Genomic DNA, 19467 nt, shown 5'->3' with positions numbered 1-19467 from the left:
GAGCTGTGGTCTCCTGAAAAATAATACACACAATAAATGCATTGTCAATGTTTTATAATCGACCTTTCTATGGAGCTGTAAAAATGGAAATATCCCCAAAATGTAATCCTAACACTCAAAATTTGAAATGCATTCAAACATTTCCCAGGCACCTCTTACAGTAGCGGTAGTGGCAGCTTTGCAATGTGTGCATCTGAGCGCTCCAGTTCATGATTCTGGCATGATTAAGGGGTTATATTGCATCCTCATACTCCCATTATACTGTCAACAGCCATTTCCTGTGCCGCCCTCACAGGCGTGCAAACTTATGCAGATGTGCGCAACTCGACAGTGGGAGCGGAAAATGGGAAGTCGCTCTCCTGTGACGGAAAAACAAAATGCATCATTTCCATTTGTATGGAATAGTGCGGTGGCACGGCGTTGCGGTGTTGTTGAGGAGGATCTTTTCACAGACAATGAAAGGAACTGCGACGTGACGGGCGAATATCCAGCCGGCGTGTATACTGTACTATATGTTCCTGGGGCTTTGCCACCGCTCCTTGAAACACCGCGTATGCATTTTCTTTAGAAACTATCGCCGGATAGTACTGTAACAACGTTAACATTTGATCTGCGAAGCCCACTTGGGACAGATTATACACATCATTATTTATGCATGAAATACATGTACTGTGTCCGCGGTGCAGACAGATACATATCAATATTTACTGTCTAGACGTGGACGGAAACGGCAAGAGAGAGTTTGGTATAAATAGCTTTTGTTTTATGCTCCTCACCATTGTTCCGTGTGGTGCGGTTAAATCATTTCCCATACGCCTCAGGGCTTTCTTTCACAAAAGTACAGAATGACAGATAAACAAAAGCTCAACGGAGTGCTCAAATTGCTTTTGAAGAGAAAGAAAGAAAATACATGTGCTGTGTCAGCTGTCTCGGACTGCCAGAGCAAGGTATGCAGTGGGGACAAAGCAGGTGGCCATTGTAAAATTGCTGTGCTTGAGATCACTGGCTTGCAAAAGGCAATGTAGCAGGGAGCATATAGGGGGCCAGGAGCTAGCACACCAATTCTCTTTACTGGAGAAAGTTCTATAGATGCCAAGACCCAGACCACCACGCAGAACACTCAGTTTTGTTGGAAAGAGACATTTTACTTTTAAAGGAAAAAGAGATGGTGCTCCAGAAACATGCTGACTTATTGTACAACCCAGTCCAAATCTTTCTTTGAAGACTCAAAATATGAAAGAATTATAAAGTGCCTGAGACAGCGCTTTCCAGTTCAGTGGAAGTAAGTTGCTTGACCCCCTTCATTTGCTGTGGTATGAAATTCACCCTGTGTTCAATCCCTTTCGTTTGGCCTCTCAAGTTTAATTATCTATTTATTTATTCAAGCAGTGTATTTGCATTCTCACCTCACCCACCTGTCCCCCTCTGTCCGTAGAGGTTTTATGCAATCAGTGAAGAAAAAAGAAAAAAAGATGTTGTGTACAATAATATACTAATTTTCTTGAGAAATCTATATGCGTGTAATCCCTTTAATCCCTTACCTCAGTGTGTCAGGTTTATTGATTGCATTTTACCTCATGAATAATTGTCCAACTGAGTCTAGTATATAAGCTTCAACATGTCCAGGTATATGGATTCTGCAGGACTATATTCAGCCTTTGTTTCCCACTCAAACAAAGTAGGACTTGTGTGAGACACCACACGAATAAATGCTCCTGCGGGAGAAAAATGGCACATATTGACTCAGTGTGGCTCTCGCCTCAATTCCAGACCTCACAGTCTCATATGTCTCTAAAATGGAACAGATAATGACATGTTTTCCACTATTGTAATTAAAAAGATTGAGCTGACTGTCCTCCACAAAATTGATCTCCCCACAGAGAAATACCCACTCCCCCTCTAAATTTTGCCGCTTAATTAATGGTGGGAGCGAGTCAGTATTTGTGCAATGCGCAGCGTGATCTAAGACATAAAGAAACCCCGCTGCAAGACGGATGTGCGGCTTTACGGTCCGATAGCGAGTGAGAAAACATCTGCACGAAACACAAAAGGACCAGGACTGCACTTTGAACATGATAGATAATGTGCTGTGCATCTTGCAGCTGAGCATTTGTTTTGATCAAAGTAAACACAGCTTCCCATATAGTATGTACCGTGCGTGAACAGGCCTACACTGTATTTATATTTATTGATTGTGAACACATTGGTATGTGTAGATATAGGCCTAATTGAAATTGTAAATTATTTCTCAGTTCTCCAGGTGTTGTCTGGGGATGTGCTCACACAATCGTGTGTGCATGTGTTTATACTGTACTGTATATGTATGTGCTTTTATATTCAATCAGAAGTCTTAGCATTTATGGTCTTAGTTAGTACTGTATTTACCGACGTAACTGTGCAGTTTATGTTGTGTTGCCTTCATGACCATTAGCTCAGTGATACAAGGTATGCTCTTGCCCTTTGGTGGATTAGAGACTTTGGTACCATTGAATATTCTATGGGCTGAAGACAGGCCAAATACAGGTTAATACAATGAGAAGTGTTGAGCCAGGGAGAAGAGAGGTGCTAATGTCGGCTGCTCTGATCTCAGCTGCATTCAGAAGTGGTTTTCTACTAGATTTATCGCGTAGCTGCAGGGTCACTCCGAACGCATCTCATTATGCTCTCAAGAAACACTTCAAGTCTCATACGGGTATAGTACATGCTAATTAATAGCCAACAACTTAGGTCTGGTTAAAAAAACGTAACTTTTGCTGACAGGCTGTGCTTAATTAGTTATCCATATATAATACCACATACTGTACCATTTCCATTTATCACTAACGAGTCCCAATTCCTCATTTGGTTTTCACTGGTGGAAGCAAAACCCTTTGGGCCTTCAAAAAAGACACGTCATCCTTTGCTTAAACACTTACCCGTTAAAAGTTCCAACCACGTAGCCTAAACGTGGTCATTGCTGTAATGCAGAAATGCCACCCGCCGATTGCCGAGACAACCCTCGCGGTCACTTACAGTATGGGGATAATGCCTGTCTGCCAACACGGAAGGGCATAAAGTGACCCTCTTTTTCCATTATGGCCCCTTGAGAGCCAAAATATCCATTCCACGCGGTGTTAGCAAGAATGAGTAATCTCTATGTGCTACCTCAGTTGTAACAGGCTCTTAGACCCAGACATTTCAATAATTTATATGACAAGGTTTTTTTCCCCTTCTCTCCCTCACTGCTGTTTAGAGAGGAGAATCGTCCGTCAGGAGTAAGGGAGCTTGCGTGGAGTCGGTTTCCTTCGACGTTTATCGTGCGTGGTGCCTGGAGTTCTCGTATGATGGTACCATGCCGAAATAGATGAGTTTTGAGCCGTGACCTATAAAGATATCTGGTGCTGTCATGCCATAATGCTAAAAGTGGTGAAAGTGCAGAGAGATTTATGAAGTACTCCCATATCTAAAAGGATGAGTTCTTGGTAACGTTTTCTTTTTTATGTAGTAGTAGTAGTAGTAGTATCACTCCCCCACCACACTCACACACACACACACACACACACACACACACACACACACACACACACACACACACACACACACACACACACACACACACACACACAAACAATAACAAATGTAATCCGATGTAATCTCTCCTCTTTAACGAAGGTTACAGACAAGTATTTCACTATTTGTCACTCGGCAAAGTATATAGTGTGCCCTGCAGTAGGCCTATACACCTCGCTGTATGACAAATCGTCACTGTCGGGCAGAAACCTTGTATCTCCAAGTTTACAATTTGTTTTGCAAAGTAAAGTCCTGCTTCATCATCCAAGGCCGTCACACAAAAGTAGTGAAAACTAGTAGTTTTCCACCGTGCTTCTTCAAGGCAGTGGCTCTCAACCTGTGGGTCGGGACCCAAATTATTTGGGGGGTCCCCAGATTATTAACTTTATGTGCAACATTGTTTTCTCACTCAACTGTAAACAAACCAACATAAAGTTTAAAGCTATACTGTGTAAGTTGCTCAACTAGTGGTCAGAGCTGTATAGCAAACCGCGGTCGCGTCCGCGTCTTTCGGCCGTTTTTCGCCGCGGACCGGGCCTCACACCCCCGCGTCTGCCTCCACCTCACCGAGATCTATCTTTAGAGGGGTCCCTGGTTCCTGTGCGTTCAGGCATTCCAGAGTAACTGACTCCTTCACCCGAGTATGTTGTTGTTATGTTGAGGCAAGCTACTTCCTGAGAAGTCAGCAAGATGCGCCTGTGATTGGCCGGTAGTGTACCATGTGTTTATGATCTGCGATATGATTGGCCACAACGTATACACATGATGCAGATGACGTCATTTTGCCGCGAAATTCTCCCCCCCCTCACGGCTCATAGAAAACATGTAAAGAGAAGGCTTTAGAAGCTGAAATGAACGGAGTGGGGGTTCTAAAACTTTAGCGATTTAACAATTTTAAGATTTGTTTTATAAAAAAAGTTACATGGTATAACTTTAAGTGTATACAGTGTATTATGCACATTTCTTAAGTGACAATTTCAGGACTGTACCTCTAAAATGACAAATTAAACTTTGGTCAAATTGTCAAATATTTGAGACAGAAATTGTGAAAATAGCCGATCTACATGCTCACAACGCCTCGAACCGTGTTATACAAAATGTAATGCCTCAACTCTTAGTGCTCGTCAGGGTGGGGGGTCCCCAGTAAAAAATATGATTATTTTGGGGGTCGCGGCCTGAAAAAGGTTGAGAACCGCTGCTTCAAGGCATTCGAAGTGCCTGTTTGACCACGCTGACCTGCCTGCTTCTGAACGTACTGTACATGAAGGTTAATGAAGCAGAGCAGTGTCTCGCAGGTCTGCCTTCTGTCGGTTTTCCTGCCCCGGTTGGGAGGACTCACCTGGTCTCCCAACGCTCCCCAGGGCCCCCGCTGGCTCTCACTTCTGGCCTCGCTCTGCGTCAGCTTGCCCCTATATAACCCGGCTATTATTTATTTAGATTCAGAATGCTAAATATACCATAGCATGATGCTTGCTGTAAGAACGCTTGAAGTTGTTTTGTTTAACAGTCGAGGGGGTCGGCGTCAATGTGACCTTCCGCTTTATGTTGTCTGAAAGAGAGGAGAGAATGGCGAGGAGGAGCGTGTGTGTGTGTGTGTGTGTGTGTGTGTGTGTGTGTGTGTGTGTGTGTGTGTGTGTGTGTGTGTGTGTGTGTGTGTGTGTGTGTGTGTGTGTGTGTGTGTGTGTGTGTGTGTGTACGTGTTTGTGTGTGCGTGCGTGCGTGTTTATGGTGTGTGTTCATTTGGGTGGGTGGGTAAAGCGAACAAGCTTCGGGGAAAGGAGATGAATGATACATGAGATTTTAAATGGATTCTAAATTTAGCAATGTTAATTATTGTTCGGAGGGGGGGGGGGGGGGGAGGGGACATGGACCACCCACAGCAATGCACTTATCGAACTTAGGAGAACCTGGTATACCCTTCCCAAGGCTATTTGAAGAGGTTAAACCTACAACGAATAAATTAGCAAAAAAGCGAACGTGGGTCTCAAGGCGTTCGCTTCAAAGCGAGAGGGGGATCGTCTGTGTGTGAACGGAGGCGTCCTTTGGGACGGGCTAAGAAGGCTGTGTGCTGTTTTGTTTATATGGTCCCCAACTGCACGCCGTCTTTTATTTATGAAGGCTTAATGTGTTCAAGCGGGACCACCAAATATGGGTTGATGGACTGTTAAAAAGTAGATCTCCCAGATGTACCATCTCATCTCATCTCATGAGAGACAGAGAGACATTTTGGCAAATAGCTCAAAGCCTTGTCAAAGTCGCTCTCTCCGTCTTCTTTTGAATATTACTAATAATAACAAGAGGAGGGACAAATGCTGATGGTAGATAAGATGAGACAAGCGACAAGGGTTTATTTTTTCTTCTTTTCCCTACGCTATATAAATTGGCCCCTGTTTTCCGTAGAAAATAGAATCATCGCTCAAGGTAACAACCAGCAAATGGAATATGCAAAGTGAAAATCTGAAAGAAGAAGAGACGAGAGAGGTACAGGAAGACAAAAGACAGAAAAAAGTCTCTTGTCCGTATATTCTCACACCCCCTCGCTTTGCTTATGTAGTAAATATGGGAGGTGGTGGTGGTGGGGGGGAGGGTATCATGGGCAATCCGTCATGTTTATGAATGACACAGGGCCTGGGGAGAGTCGGGGCACTTGGCCAACAGTGGCATAGATCTCTTTTTGCATGCCTTCTGCCTGCATGGCTGACCCAATCTGCCCAGCATTGATGGCTGTGAACAGGGGCATCACAAGGGGAGGGAAAGTGGGACTGAGTTACTAGGGCCCAAGGTGGAGGGGCCTTAATTATTTTATACTTTAGCTATTGAAAAATAGCAGATATACAAGCTCCACGCTGCGAGCTTGTAGATCTGCTATTTTTGAAAAGTCGTGAAAATGTGTGCAAATCTTTGAATATATGTATTTTTTAAGCGAACATTTGTAACTCAGACTTTCTTCTGGGGGGAGGGGGGGGGGGGGGGGTCCTTGTAACTAAATGTTTTGAGATGGGGTCCGTGGCCATATACATATAATTTTGGGGATCCTTCACATGAAAAAGTTTGAGCACCACTGACATAGAAACACAGGTTTTTCAAAAAACCTTAGAAGGATTTGAAATATTCAAAGACTTGCACAAATGTTCATGATTTTTCAATAGTTAAAGCACAAAATGTGAGTGAATCCTTGTACCCAGGGCCCAGAATTTGGTGCGACACCCCTGGCTGTGAAAGATTTCTTTGTGGGGTAGCAGGCCCTGAAGGTGCACTAGACAGGGTCATCTTAAGTTAGCCTGCCCATAAGCTCCTATCGCTCACCTCGCTGTCTCCTTGGGTGGGTCGACATTTGGCAAGTCATTAGGTGCACATGTACTTGTGGGCCGGGATATTGAGCGAGTTCCCTGATGTACAAATTAACCGGTTTTGATGTTGCATCGGATTAAATGTTGATTATTGTGTGTGTGTCTGTGTGTTGAGAGCGATAGATGATGCAGTTTTCTGTGTTGACTGCCCAGTGCCCACTCTGACTTTTACATGTACGGTTCAGTATGTCCTGTGATCAGGTGCAGTGCTTATATGCACAACTATAATAGATAATTGGTAATAATAATACTAAGCATTATAGATAAACTGGCATTGTAAGACAAAAATACGCACACGCACTATTTTCATTGTTTGGGTCCCGCGATGTCTAATCTCTCTTTTGGGTTACGGGCTAAAAAGTTTGGTAACCACTGGAACTTCAGTATGTCTTCAAATGGATCTTATTGTAACTGTGGTTTCATGTGAAGCCGACATTGTTATCAGCTAGTTTTGCCTATCACTACCATGCTAGTACATTCATATGGACTTCATAAAATAAGTTTTTCAATGTCACTGTGAATAAAGGTGAGGAGAGCATTCATCTGTGAAGGGGGGGAGGGGGGGGTGTATGGAGGTGGGGGTTGGGGGGAGTGATGATTAATTGATTGACTCGACAATGGTTTTCTCATAATCTCAGGCAATGGCCATGGGTTTTTAATAGCGAATGAGTAGCGTTCAATTAATTATACAATCTCAAAGGGGATTTATGGAAGAAGCGATCAACGCAGGGCAAAGGGGGGAGAGGATGCTATTTTTCACTGAGACAGAGTGCCGCGAACCTGGGGTTAAGAGAGCTTCCTACTCTTCACCTTCCTCTCTCTGTCTCTCTCTCTGTCTCTCTCTGTCTCTCTCTCTCTCTGACTCTCTCTCTCTCTCTCTCATACATTCAAATTCTCCCTTCTCACTCCCATCCACATCTTCCATCCTAGCAGAAGAGTTGCCGTGGATGTACTTGCATGTAGAGGAATGCCTTGTCCGCTTGTCAAGCCTGATACATTACAATCATTAATGAACAACGCTGGATACAATTTCATGTTTGACCCCTCTAGATGGCACAGGAGAAGCACTGGTGGAAGAAGTACTCAGATTTTCCTTTTTTTTTGTACTTACTGTAGGTAAAAGTACAGTAGCAATACCACAATGTAGAAATAGTGAATTACTGTAACTGGGTATTGACATAAAAATATAAAGTGCCAAAGTCCTATTACCATGTCCAAATGATTTTTAAGTGCAAGTCCCTCATTCACACATTTTCTTTCAGCTGCAGTCTCTTTTAGAGGCGCGAGCTGCTGCAAAACCTTATTAATTTAACATCGACCTGTGCTTGCTAAGGCCTAGAACTACTTAGACTAAATTACAGTAAATGAATAGGACAAATACAATAATATTAGTCTTTTTCTTAAACCAACTCTGGCCCAGTAATGCTAACTAATTTGGAGTGTCCATGTAGAACGGATATACATGTAACTAAACCAACGGTTCTCAACATGGGGCTCGGGGGCCCACAGTTGTGCTTGAGGTCTGTACAATGACAAATGGAACCAAATGGACCCTTACGTACAAACCGCTGGTTCCATTGTACATTCTCAGCGTTAAACTATAACTGAGGATTTCACAGAGTAGACCACGGTTAAAAGAAATCGAAATGGTTGAGAATAACTGTTCTAAACTAAATCAAAATGCACAGGTGGGGGCTGTTTGTAGAAATCCCATTTCTGAGTTACTGGCTCACAGCATTAGGTACAGTACTGCATACACCCAGGTAACTGGGTCACTCCCTCGCTCACATTTAAATCCCGTTGTAGGATAACAGACCTGACAATCCAATCCTGTATGCAAGTGTGAATATCAATTAACCATGTAAACTTTATATTTGTTGTTTGTCAATTACGAAAATAGCTATCTTCACTGAATGTTTGCATATTCCATAATATGGATGCAAGGATTCATGTGGTTACTGCAGACAGGCCTCGCACCTCACCATTCTTTGAAATCAGAATAATCTGGGGTGCCTGATGGTTCAGCCAGTTAGCACACTGAACATCTTCCTCCTTGTGAGACCCTTGAATTTGACCTTTAATTTCCTGTTTTTCTACGTACATTGTCTGATATATTATTTTTTCTTAATCTAAGATCTTTTGAACATAATGGTTGCATATCCACAGGTGTATCCTCAGAACATGCATGCTCTTACATTTGATCTCATCGGGAGTCTTTTGTAGTTTTGGAAATGAAAGCAAAAAACAACCGTCCCCGCAGTGTTTCCAATCTGGAAAGTTGACTCAGTCTTTCAGCCTGCAAGACCTGAAAAGTCCCATGAATATGGAAATCACTCATTTGTTTGAACATTTACTGTATCACATAGTATACAGTACAGTGTTTATGAGATGAGATGCTTTTATAATAATCTCTGAAAACTTGGGGAATTGTAGTTATTTCCTTCTGTTTACCGTTCTTGCCTTGAGAGCCGGATTTGCGTCTCTGACAGTTTTTCACCCTTTGAATGGGTTGCTACACCTGCCTGATGGTGCAAGATACTCAACTCCCTCCATGTCAAAGGTCATTACTTTCTCTAATTTCCAAAGAATTCCAAGTATTTCACCCAAGGCAACATGAAGACGTCTATAATCTGACAAGGAATTCCTCCAGAGAGAGATCATGTGACTGCTTGATTGGCGTCTGAGAAGAAGTTTCCCCTTTTATCCCCAGAAACTGTTGTAGCCTACTTAAGCCAAATCGTTGGTTTACTGCCCTTAAAGTGAGCATTAGACTCACTCGCAAAAGACGCTATCAGCAAAGACAGGTCATTCTGCGCACCAGTAAAGCCATCTCCCGACAGTCAATAAACATTTACGTTCAAGAGCTCTGCCGGCTTAATCTCCATCACATTAGCACAAACACGCACTCGAAATCCTGGTTCGCATCGAGAGTCAGCACACCTGTTATCGCTAGTGATGTGCAAAACAGCTCATTTGTGCAACCCGTTAGTCTGCTTCCTTGTGCGCGTCATCATAGCCGAGGCAACGGGACATGTTTGAGAAAGCAACATGTCAGCAGTTTGGGGTCATTAGGCAGGTTTTATAATGAATCATTTTCACCACCCCCATTTCTTTCTTTTTTTTTTCTTGCCATCTGCACCTGTTTGGCTGGACCTTAGCTGGGAGAGTTTTTGAATGAAAGCCCTGCAGGCTGTCCATGTATATAAATATGGCCAAGGACTACAAGAAATACAAATCTATGGGTGTGGAAAGAATGAAGTCTTGCTGGCGTCCAAGAGATAACTTCTGTTACAGTCGGGGGGCAAGGCGAATGAGTTGAATTAATTTACTATAGGTTGTGAAATGAAAATAGGAAAGGAAAAGATGGGCAAAATATCACAATGTCCTAGTCAAAGATAAAACAGTCATGTGGGGATAAGATTTACCCCTGCACTGGTTTGTGGGCGAAATGATGGATGCATATGCTGGGGAATGGAACTCTGTTTAGTCTATAACAGTGTGCTCGTTGACTCCGTTTGGGAAATTTGAACCAAGCTGCAGACAGCTGATAAAGCAAGGGTGGGCTTAGTTTTTGGAGCTGCCAATCACTATGTGCTAGATCGTAAAAGAATACCTTTCCACCACCAGTGCAAAGTGTATTTTGTAAGTAGAGCGAGGAAAACAACAACGGGTGTGAGCGAGAGTGAAGAGGATAAACAGAATGTTGCAGAGAGAAGGAGGGAGAGAGAGCGAGAGAGAGAGAGAGAGAGAGAAGGGGAACAGATGCTGTCATAGAATTGGCACAAAGTGGAATTGCTGCCCGCCTTTGTTAATCAAGAGCTCTTACATTTGGTTGAGTAATTTTGTTTGTGCAAAAAACAAAAGCGTAATTAACAGTTCCCTCTCTTACGCCAAAGAAAACATAATTGAATACATCAGTTGAACAGGAGCCGAGAGGAACATTTTTGCTGAAGAGGATTCAGGTCACCGCTGAACGGATGTATTAACAAGGTTTGCGGCTAATTTTGCTGGAGAACAATGAATAACGGGTTTGATTAGAATGAACGCCGTTGCCGTGGCGATGAGTTCGAAATCAACATCATCACAGAATGTTGTATGTCAGAAGACCAAACCAAAGCAATGGTATATTCAGCACCAGCAAACTAAAGTCTTAGCCCACAAAAAAGACCGCCAGATTAATTTGAATGGTAAATGGCTACAATCACATTTTATGGTTTTCTGTAGACACTGATTAAACAGGGCCACAATCACACTTGAGTTGATGTCCAATTCCAAAAATGCATCAAAGCAGGGGGTATTTCCTAGTATCAGTACCCCCCATACTACACCAATCTCACCAATTGGGCATCACAGCAAAGGCATTAAATGCCTGCACTTATAGGTCAGCATTGAAGCCCTTAAAAGCTGTACATCCGAATGAATATACTGTAAACTAGGGCTGCGTCCGAAATCCACCCTATTCTCTAATGTAGTGTACTAAAAGGGGGCTCCGTTTTGTACCCTAATATAGTGTACTGAAGTATCCCACAATGCATTTTGATTTGTAGTGAGCATTCGATGGTCACTATTCAAGCGCTATTCAAGCCCTGCCGCCCCACAATGCACTGCGCTGCGGCCGCTGTCTCGCGCTTTGAGCACGCACATGCGGTGTGCACGCGCACACGCACACTGCAGGTTCGTCTCTGCGTCTCTGCATGGCAGGAGGAGTAGCCACCTGTTGCTGTGCAAAACGCAACAGAACCGCTCGTAGCAGAACCACCGGCTAAAGAAAACAACTGAAAATTTGCTTTTCATCATTTAACGATGAAAACAGCTCTAAAGTTGTTTATGAAGAGAATATACGAGAATAGACGCTGGAGGCTTTTGTTTTTCGATCTTTTCTTCCCAACCTTCCACAGCTGATAATAATCATGATAAAATAATGTTATTTAAATTAGCAAGAATAACCTATTTTATCACAAACATGGGTGTATGTCTGCATGTGAGACAAATGAATGTGGCATAAACATTATTCATTCATTGATTCACCAATGAATGAATACAATTTAAAAAATATATATAGGCCTATACATTTTTTAACATTATTTTATTGAATTGTGATGAATAAAAACATAATTATATTTGGCCTATTTCTCATAATAACAACGCAACATGTTGGTATGTTATTTCCAATCCACATTGGGGAGTTGATGTACAAGCTCACAACGCGTCGCTTCGCCCCCTGTTGAGAGCTTGTAGATCGGCTATTATTTATTGCTCCAAAAGCCAGCGCTAGAGTGTTTTAACTGTGCGACAGCGATGACGCAACCAGATGGCGACGGGGTAGTGTCCGAAATGCGTTGATTTGTTCACTACTGTAGTACACTACATCTGGATCCCTCATTTAGGGTTAGGGAGTAGGGAACGTGTTCCGCATTTCGGACACAGCCCAGGTCATGTAATCAACCAATCATGCAGGCAAGCCAAACTAAGTCAAATGAGTGTCCTTGTGAGCGGAATTGACACATAATTAACATGATTAACATATAAACCCTGCAATATTCCACTATATGCTACCAGTCTATGGTCTGTTTTTGGCTCTGTAAGTGCGGACAGGGCTCTAATCACTGTCCCTCGACTGCAAATTACATGCTATGGTGTGGTTGAAAAAAATGGATTTGTTCTGAAGCAGCTGAGAAAATAAGCACTTACTGCTGTCAAACTCCATGGATAATGCTTTGTGCGTCTGTTTTTGTGCTGAAAATCTTATCTGGCAAGGGATGGCAAAGAATCAGATTGAATCCCACGCTGGAACTGCTGGGAGAAAAACACTCTAAAGAAGGGAAGACCGAAAAGAATATGAGACAAATACGTGTCATCCTTGAAGACCCTTACCCCACCCAAGCCCCAAATTCCAGTAGACCGATAATCCGAAACAACAATGTATCTCCTTTCTCCAACATATTGCACCTCAACAAGTGACCTGTGACAGCCTCTTTTGAGATGATTGTATCCGCTCAAATACAATCCAACAAATATATCTTATTATGGCCCGCAGGGGATTTTCCCTGAAGAATAACCCCATCCATGGGGGGAAAAGTCTTGTCCTGCCTGGAAAGAAAAGAGTCAGACTTAATCCAATCCTTATTGGCACAGACAACAGAACTAAAGCCAAAATGTGACCGGAAAGGTTTGTTTTTTTATGGCTTTGGTTGGAAAGTCCATCGCAACAAAAATAATATGTATTTTTCCCCTCAAACTCGCTTTGTACTAGCAGGGTACTTTTTGAGTCACATGATTTGAATGAAGGAAAACAGCACCCCACCAATAAACTGTGGTTTTGTACGACTAGCGTATAGTACCTTTTCATTCAATTCAAATGTCTTGGATTTGTTTGATTTATATGATCTTTATCCGAGTTCCCCGACTGTGGTTTTCGATTCCGGAGCCCCCGTGTCACTCGATCATCGGCAGCTAAGCAGATGTCAAACTGAAGCTGGCAGTTTTGGCCGGGGCTTTCACAGCTGGGTCACTGGCTGCACCATGCTAATGAAATACTCCCCACAGAGATAACTGCATTAGACCTGTACACAACACTGGCGGACAAACACAGACATTCGCACACACTCGCTCACCCACCCACCTGCACCGCAGAAAGTGGGCCAAGTTGGTCGAGTAAACAGTAACTAATCTCATTCCAATGTTATCCCTGTCCTCAGACACTCAATTAGCGTGATTTAATTAGAGTCCTCCCAAGGTGAATATTACTTGTATTTGTCACTTGTAATTACACCACTCAGCTAAGGGACGAGCTGGCAGGGGGTCAGTTTAGGGTTATCATAGTGGGGGAAGAATAGTTATAATGCACTTGATTTACTACCTCTTAAGGCTCTATACTCGTCCCCCTCCTGTTTTCACTCTACACCAGGGGTCTTCAACGTTTTCAGGCCAAGGACCCCTTAGTTGAGAGAGAGAGAGAGATGAAGCAGGGACCTCCACAACCTGTTCATAGATTCCATATAGTTTCATTGTTTGACAGCACAATCGTCAATGTATTTTGGATTCATGTCAATTTGTGTTTAACCACTTGAACTGTCAATACCTAATAAACTTTCAATCTGTACTTAGTCTGCTCTTTTCCCCCTCTACACCAAACCTCTTTGCCAAAAATAGCCGATCTACAAGCTCACAACGCCTCGCAGCGCGAGGCGTTGTGAGCTTGTAGATCTGCTATTTTTGGCTAAAGTTCTCAGAATATGGACACTAGGGTTCAATTGGTTAAATAAAAAAATAAAAGAGGGGGGAAAAAATGTCTATCACTCAAAGATTTTGAGGACCCCCTGTAGTAACTCTGAGTACTCCTTAGGGGTCCCGGACCCCCTGTTGAAGACCCCTGCTCTACACTAAATGTCTTTGCCGAAAAGTACCGATCTACAAGCTCACATCGCGACACGTTGAGAGTTGTTCGCCCCCCAGAATGGGTTCACGTGGTTAAAGTTTGCATCTACAGTAAGTAGTTTGGGTACTGGTGCTGTCCTGTGCCAACACGTCATCAGCCTTGAAATGGAGACTGATGTCATCGTTGGTACAGTAAAAGTGGATTTGGCGGCGTACAGTTTGTTTATGGCTGATCAATCTCAGATAATCAGCTAATGGACTGAGCTCACGTCCGGTGGCCTCATGTCTTGAGCAAAATATGCTCACGGAGGTAATATTTAAGCCAGTGTCCTTTTTACACACCTCCCATACTTGGCATCACATTCCTATATAGCCTTAGAGGCTTGCAGTGGTTAATGTGTGCAAATTGTCATTGGGAGTCCTTTTATATCAAGCACCAGCACTCAGCACTTCTGTGGAGGTGACTTCAGCATTTCTCTCCATCTCATTTAGTGTGTAGATCCATTGTTGAATATGCCGTATGGGTCTTGAACACGCTGTAAAGCAGAAACTGCCCTTGTCTTTAGACTGTCCTTGAGATTGCAGTTCTCAGCGAGGTTTGGAGGAGGGGGGCTCAAACTTAACACTTTTTTTTTTTTTTTAAACTTGCCATTCAGCTGTGACCTTGCTTTGAGCGGCGTGGCCATGCATGTTCACCTAAGTATACAGAGGTACAACACAGTCCCATAGACAAATAATCAGTGCACTATGAGCACACGCACACACACATGCACGGATGCACACACGCACGCACGCACGCACTCATTCACCCGCACACCCCAAACTTTTTCAATTTCCCATCCTATCACAGGATGCAGACCGGAGTTCCTAAAGCAGTAATGAATTAGTCCTTTGCAGATAATTTATGTGACCACAAGTCGAAAACCAAGCTCCTGACTGTTAATGGAACTGCAAAACATAGCACATCGGGGAAAATCTCTCACTGCCTGGTCCCATGCGATCAATTATTTCATTCTTCTTTTTTTAACGCTTTGTCAATAACAAACAAAAAGATAAGAAAAATTAAAGTATGACTAGCGTCATGCCTTTGCCACAAATTAAATGTCAATTAATCATAATTTTATTTAGGTTCTCTGAGCCTCCATGAGGAAGATGCCTCTGCAGTTCCCTTGATTTGAGTTGTTAATCACAGCAAGTGTCAGAGTGGGTTTAATTTCCTTCCCTTTATTTATTATCACAACGGAGGGAACGTGCTTGAGTCGCAGAAGTAGCCGGACGAGTTGCGTCTTCAGCTCAAGTTCTGCACTAGCAAAGACTACAGATAGTTCCCAGCTGATGTCATGACTTTGTGGCAGCTCTGGAGGAGCACGAGTGCACCAAAGAGTTGTAAATTACTTTCCTGGGCTAAGCAAGAAGAATGTGTTCAAATGGCCAGAAACTGTTGTAGCAGACCATTTATTTGAAAACGCCCGGCCCCGGGCCACATCAGCTGTCCATTATGTGGTCCAAACCTAATATAATATAATGCAATACACTGCAAAAGAAGCAAATCAAAAACTGATGTTGCGAAAGTCGCCTGTAGTATCACTAACACAGCCTCATATATTTTACTGTATTATGGTGTTTTCACTGTTGGCTGTTTGATAATGAGTTCATCTCTGTTAGTCGTGTTAAAGCAGACTAGTCAGGGGGCATAGCAGGGTGCCCAGCTGTGATCTCTCAATAAACAGTTACACCTTTTTAATTATGACCATATTGTTATTTCTTGTCCTTCTTCTTAGAACAACACATTATTTTGTTGTTATTATTGTTATTATTATGAAACATACAAATTTGAAACTTGGAGATTCAGGTTTCTGCCCGACAGTGACGATATTCAACACGCACCCGTGCTCCTAGCTGTTGTGTTTGATCAGGTATACACTTGAGTCACGCTAAACAATGGACTGATTGTCCATTTGACCTTGAAGAGCCGTGGGGAGTTTGGAATGGTGCTGCGTTGCACAATTAATTTCTTTCCTCCTCCTCCACCTCCCTCTCTTTCTCACACCTTTGCGAGTCCATATTCCTTCTCTAGGGCATTGTATCCACCTGTTTCCATGATAATTTACTGTAGAATTGTGTGTGGGACACATCCGGAGAACAGCTGACATACAAGCTCACGTCGCGTCGCAAATGCAACCGCTGTGAGCTTGTAGATCACACTCAGCTGCGACGCCGGAACTGCTGCACACCTTCTGCCCAATGCACGATGAGACTTTGGGAACTTGTGGATATAATATGTAATAATAATTGTAGACTATTTGTATAAAATATGTAACTACTTATTACATAGTTCTACATGTATCTGTAGCCCATTCTTTGTTGTCACCAAGTGCAGTAAAGAGCTGAGAAGAATCTTAGATAGATACAGTAGGAGCAGCCAATAATTCAAGTACTTTGTTTTAAGAATTTCAGCTAGTATTTGACTATTCTTGATCAATCTGTCTGTCCACCATTTTACTTTAAATCAAGAGATCTCTGACACTACTGTCTGGATTCCCAGGGAATTTATTGTGCATCTTCATGTCCCATAGAGGATAAACCCTACTGATTTTGGTCTTTCCTCTAGCACCACTGTTAGGCCTGAATTGCACTTGCTCACAAGACACACAATCAAATTTTCAGACTGCCATGACATGTGCATATTGATGCTCCCTAGGCCTAGAGGAAGATATATTATGATTGTGGTGGCTCCATCACCTGTTCTTTAGTGCCACCCTCAGCGCTAGCCAGGGATGTTGCACCAAATTCTGGGCCCTGGGTACTTTAACTTTTGAAAAATAGCAGAGCTTGTAGATCTGCTATTTTTGAAAAATCTTGAACATTAATTTGTGCAAGTCTTTGAATATTTCAAATGTATTTGTCCACGGAACCCCATCTCAAAATATTTAGTTCCAGGGACCCCCCAGAAGCAACATTTGAGTTACAAATGTTTGCTACATAGGCTATATTCAAAGATTTGCACACATTTTCACGACTTTAAAAAAAATAGCAGATCTACAAGCTTGCAGATCTTGTATAGAGCTTGTATATCTGCTATTTTTCAATAGCTAAAGTATACCATGATTAAGGCCCCTCCACCTTGGGCCCTTTAGTAACTCAGTCCCACTTTTCCCCCCCTTGTGACACCCCTGGCGCTAGCGGCAATAATGCTGGCAATGATGACTGTTCGGTCTGTTGGTCGTTTGGTTTGGTTTGTTGTTGGTGACCGCAGTTGGTCTTGGGCTCTCTTTGGTGTCGCTTAGCCCTGCCTCTTATTTGGGGCATTATTTCCTTCTCTATCATGAGTTTCTTGAAGCTGCTAAAGTGCACACAGTGTACAGTAGCTATTAGCATGCATGCAGCCCAAGAGGTAGTTCAGTATTTTGTGGCGGAAAAAAGCTGCAAAATGGTATAACTGATACTCATTATGGTTTTAATTGAGCAACACAGGGTCAAGGTTGTGTGTGAGACTCTTCTTGTAGGACAAGCAAATGTGATGCTAGATGCCAACAAACTTTTAATGGGAGTAAACCCCCGTGTACACCTCATTACCTTAATGGCCAATGAAAGATATAAAGATACTGAAGATATTGCACCATACTTCACACAGCATGTTGAGGACTAATCGGCACTCAGCATGCAGATAGCTACTGTACTGTATATATGAGCTTGTTTTGAAGATCCAGCAGCAAAGAACACCTTTGAAGTGGGCATCGGAATTCATTAGTTATTTGCAAAGATTGAAGACATGGCATGAAATAGCAAGAAATCCTTGTAGTAGGCACTCTTGAAACATACAATAAACTGTGCACAATGCTTCCCTCTCCAGCCATTCAGACAGGGACAAGGACTTGCAGAAGAAAGTTTTATGGTTCAAACTGAAGTCACTTATTTGTAATGAAGTCTAATTCTGAGAAGATTTATCCATAAACGTATCCTCCTGCATTGCCAGATACACAAAAGCATTGTTGGAAGGCAGCCATCATTGTCATTGGCTGTTTGCAGGCTACGGCATCTCAAAGCTGTTCCCGGACTGATGTGTCCTCATGAAAATTTAATGAAGGAAAGCGTTTCCAAAAAGGTGCCGTTTACGAGTGCATTGGAAGACACTAATTAGCCATATCACAACTTAAAAAGGTGTGCACAAACCGCATTGGCATTCAGAATGAGGAGGTCTTGTTTTGCAGATTAACACTTTGCTGACATTGTGAGGCAGCATGCGTATTTGCATACACAGATCTCACAGCTGGCAGAATATTTCACTCTGGTTTTTCCTCTTACTCTGAGGGGAGTATACTTCCTGTTAAGAGCCTTGAGGACCGGGCGAAGCCGACGCAGACCTTTGTTTGTCTACGTATGTTTTGTTAAGAGAATATGTTTGAAGCCGGGAGCTATGGTAGTTACTGTATCTCGTCTTCCATCTCTGAGAGGAGAGAGAGGCAGCCCGCCGCCACTATTCACGCAGTAAGCTGAACAAGGCGGCTTATGCAATACAGAAAAGCCACCTGCCATCATCAAAGAACATCAAAGAGGCAGTATATTCATGAAGATACACATGCACATCCAATTCAAGTGAATACACTGTCTGTATGGCTTTTGTATGTTCCTTGCCATAAGCTGTCAACCCTTTTTTCATCTTTGATTTTTCTTATTTCTTTTTTACAGAAGGCCATACAGCATATTACTCAGTGAAAGATAGCACCGTCCTTAACACATTTATTGAATTCTTAAGGATAGTTGTCTTGTTTTCCATTTCCATCTTTTTCCTTTCTTTTACGTCCTTGTCAATACGTTGCAATGGGGAATGTTATGTGCAGTCGTTTCAAGTTCATGGATGAAGACATGTATTATTAAAATAATGATTATATTATATATGATTTGCAACGTTTGGGAGCTAATGGCAAGCACAAGGAAGCATATAGAATATCTTATATATTTATATATAAAATAATACATTTATATCCTGATAACTTTTCATAGTCTCTATCCTCTCACTTCTCTATCTATCTCCTCACTCTTTATTCTTCTCTCGAGTCTGTCGACCTCTGCCTGTTAACGTTCCACTGGCTCTCCCTCCTCCTCATCGCTCGCTCATAGCCGTGGAACGTGAGGAGGGGCCGGTGAGGCTGCCCGATGTGAACTCTGGTGTGTGTCTCCCCCTTGTACC

General features: G+C 42.7%; 1 protein-coding gene across 4 annotated transcripts in view; it reads left to right on the top strand.

The window, feature by feature from the left end:
• LOC308297742 (receptor-type tyrosine-protein phosphatase delta) overlaps window positions 1–19467 on the top strand; it is a 221035-nt gene that overhangs the window by 100188 nt on the left and 101380 nt on the right. The window lies entirely within an intron of this gene.

The sequence above is a fragment of the Nannobrachium achirus genome, assembly GCF_963921795.1.
Source record: "Nannobrachium achirus genome assembly, chromosome: 14".
In the NCBI taxonomy this organism is placed as follows: Eukaryota; Metazoa; Chordata; class Actinopteri; order Myctophiformes; family Myctophidae; genus Nannobrachium; species Nannobrachium achirus.
This window is presented reverse-complemented; position numbering and strand designations above follow the sequence as displayed.